General features: G+C 43.6%; 1 pseudogene; it reads left to right on the forward strand.

The window, feature by feature from the left end:
- The first annotated feature begins 2,462 nt into the window (after positions 1-2,462).
- LOC142451330 (AP-3 complex subunit sigma-1 pseudogene) lies at positions 2,463-3,022 on the forward strand (annotated as a pseudogene).
- Positions 3,023-3,693: the final 671 nt, after the last annotated feature.

Genomic DNA, 3,693 nt, shown 5'->3' on the forward strand with positions numbered 1-3,693 from the left:
CTATGGGTAACCTCAAGAATGGGAATTCCAAAACACTTTATTATATTTATGTAGAATTTTTACATGGATCAAAAGGCTGTTTTACAAACAGAACAAGGGAATGCTGCATGATTTAAAATCAGGAAAGGTGGGCATTAGGGTTGTATCCTCTCATCAAATTTGTTGGATTCGTATGCTGAGGAACTAATTGGAGAAACCGGATTCAGTGAAGAAGAATGTGGCCTGAGGATTATTAACAACCTGCAGATGACACGACTGGCTTGCTGAAAGTAAAGAGGACTTGAAACAATTGCAGATGAAGATCAAGGATGACGACTCAAGGTAAAGACCAAAGTCCTCAAGACCTCATGATACATGGTGCAAAGATTGACGCTGTCAATGATTTTGTCTTGCCTGGATTTGCAGTGACTATAGAAGCAGCAGTCAGAAGATCAAAAGACACATTGCATTGGGTATGTCTGCTGCGCAGGACCTCTTCTGCGTGTTGAGAAGCAAGGATGCTCCTAAGGTGCACCTGGCCCAAGCCATGGGATTCTCCATTGCCTCCTATGCATGTGAAAGTTGGACATTCTATAAGGAAGGCCAATAGAGGATCGATGCATTTGAATTTGAAATGTGCAGGTGAGGACTATTGAAAGTAACATGGACGGCTAAACAAATCTGTCTTTGAAGTAGTATGAGCAGAGTGGGCCTTAGAGGCAAGGATGGTAACATACTCTGGACATGGTGTCAGACAGACAAGTCCCTGAAGAAGGCCATCATGTTTGTAGAGGGGCAGTGAGGAAGAGGAAGGTCTCCATGGCAATGGGTCAACCCCATGGCGGTAGCAATGGGCTCATGCAGAGGGGCAATTCTAAAGATGGCCCACGATCCTATAGTATATCTTTCTGTTGTGTCTAGGGTCACTATGGGTCAGAACCGACTCTGTGGCACCTAACAGCAATAACAATACCCAAAACAATATTCTCTGCTGCCCATCTGTCAGTTTATTGCCCTGGGGGCCGAGGGGCGTGTCTAGTGTGCTGTTGTGACACAGCAAGCTGTGACACCTGCTGCGAGTCCAGCAGGTGGCCACAGGGGGCACAGCTTTCAGTAGAGTTTCTAGACTCGTGGTTCTCAACCTTCCTAATGCCGCGGCCCTTTAATCGTGTTCCTCATGCTGTGGTGAACCCCCAACCATAAAATGATTTTCATTGCTCTGTCAACACTGTCATTTTGCTACTGTTATGAATCAGGCGACCCCCGTGAAAGGGTCATTCGACCCCCAAAGGGGTCACGACCCACAGGTTGAGAACCGCTGTTCTAGACTCACAGCGACTAGAAAGAAAGGCCTGGAGAGTAGCCAATGAAACCCTCAGGGGTCATACCAGGATACATTGTTGGAATCTGAGAGCCCCGATCAGAAGCCACTACACAGTAGCCACGATGGACGTAACCATGCCAACATTCATGAGGACAGTCCTGGGCTGGGCATGCTTCCTGCTGTTCTACATCAAGTTGCCAGGATTCGGCGTCGACTCCATGGTTACTGATAACAACATTGGTATTAGAGGCCAGGCTTTGGTAAATGTTAGGGGAAAAATTCAAAAAAACATACGTGTGCTGTTAATACATATTCCAAACAGCTGCCCACTGTCAAAGTCTGTCCCGGCTCATAGGCCTCCCAGCCTGACGGCGCTAGGACACAGCCTTCTGTAAACGCAAGCCCACTTGCAGCTGCTGCACAAACAAAATTAAATTGCCAACAAGGTCCTTCCATCCAGCTCCCTCTTTTGACATACCCTACTGCAGAAGCCAGTCAAAACCAAGACAATTTTACACACGATCTCGGTCCCCTTGGTCTTGCTGTCCGTGTACCTAGAAAAGTACTTTTGTCAGAAGTTGCCTGAGCCCGAGCTGCTGTTTCGTTTGCTTCGGGGAAAGTGAGCAGCGTGATCGATGGTGGCTCCTGGTTGCTCACGGATCTGCTCTTTTCCAGGGAACAGCCTGGGGGAAAGGCCCCACTAGGGAAGCAGCAGGGAAACATGAAGGCTTCCAAAGGGCATGTGGGATAAGGTGTAGAGGAAGTGAAGAGGGAAAGCATTTAACACGAGATAAGGTATAGAGGAATCAGAGAGGGGAAACATTTAAAAGTAAACATAAATGAAAAAAATTTTAAAGTAATCAGTTTATTTGTAAGATGCAACACTCATATTAAGCATTGTAAAATTGAGTCATGGTATGGTGCTATTTTAAATTCACTTTGATGATTGCTTGTAATTTTTCCTCAGTGATTTTTTGCATGGTATTTGTGGCTATAGTTTCGTCAGTATGAATTACACTCTGAATCCTAGATGTGAACTGTAGATTAGAAATAACAAGGGGGCGGGTGGGGAAGGAACTCCTGCAGGATCCTGAGGCTAAGCTTGCGTGCCACCCCCACCCTGGCCCCCTAGCGTCCACCCGGGAAGCCCGGCCCAGTTATGACCAAGGCTATCATCTTCAACAACCACAGCAAGCTGCGGCTCTCCAAGTTCTACCAGCCCTCCAGTGAAGCTGCACAACAACAAGTCATCAGGGAGACATTCCGTTTGGTATCTAAGAGAGATGAAAATGTTTGTAATTTCCTAGAAGGAGGACTATTGATAGGAGGATCTGACAACTGATATATACACATTATGCAACATTATATTTTGTCTTCTGTGTGGATTCTTCAGAAAGTGAACTTGACATTTTAGATCTAATTCAAGTATTCGTGGAAACATTAGATGTCTTTGAGCTGGATTTAATTTTCCACATAGATAAGGTTCACAATATTCTTGCAGAAATGGTGATGGGGGGAGTGGTATTGGAGACCAACATGAATGAGATTGTTATACAAATTGATGCACAAAATAAACTAGAGAAATCTGAGGCTGGCTTAGCTGCAGCTCCAGCCTGTGTGATATCAGCTGTAAAGAATATGAATCTTCCTGAGTTCCCAAGAAATATTAACATCGGTGACATCAGTATAAAGGTGCCAAACCTGCCCTCTTTGAAATAACATAATTAAAAGGCTACTCCCAGGTAAAATCCTGGGGGAGGAGGAAGTCATCCAAGTTCACCATGCAGTTGTTTACCAAAAATAAAGGAGGAGAGTCTTAGCTTTTGTTCTTGGATTTAACTCAAGGTACTGTATAGAAGTTGTACAGAATCAGTATGTGAAATCCAACGTTGCTTTTCTTGCGCCCTGATTTTAAAGAAATTGAATAGTTTTTGTGTTTTTGCTGTTTTCCCTTTTCTAAACTGCATTCCTATGCCCACCTAAGGGCATGCCTCGATAGATTGGCTCTTACAGTATTTTGAAAAGTGTTTGAGATATTTCCCTAACTATGTACACCCCAATATGTTGGTGTTTTGTATGGATCACAAGTATAGCATTCCTTAACGCCCTCTGCTATTCGCCATCATTGTGATTTAAAGAACCGAGTGTGTATTGCATGAAAACATTGTGACCTTTACTCTTAGTTTAAGTAAACTCCAAGGTAACTGGACTATAAAGCACCTTTCTGTTTGTCTGATATCTACTTTAGCAATAATTTTTTATGCTCTTCTGATTCAACAAAGTAAATAAAAGTATATTTTATCACGGTTAAGAAAAAGAAATAACAGATGCCATTTATTGTGCAAACCCTGTATCATGATGAAAAATTGAGTCACATTTTGCCATATCCT

This window comes from Tenrec ecaudatus, chromosome 6 (genome assembly GCF_050624435.1).
Source record: "Tenrec ecaudatus isolate mTenEca1 chromosome 6, mTenEca1.hap1, whole genome shotgun sequence".
Taxonomy (NCBI): Eukaryota; Metazoa; Chordata; class Mammalia; order Afrosoricida; family Tenrecidae; genus Tenrec; species Tenrec ecaudatus.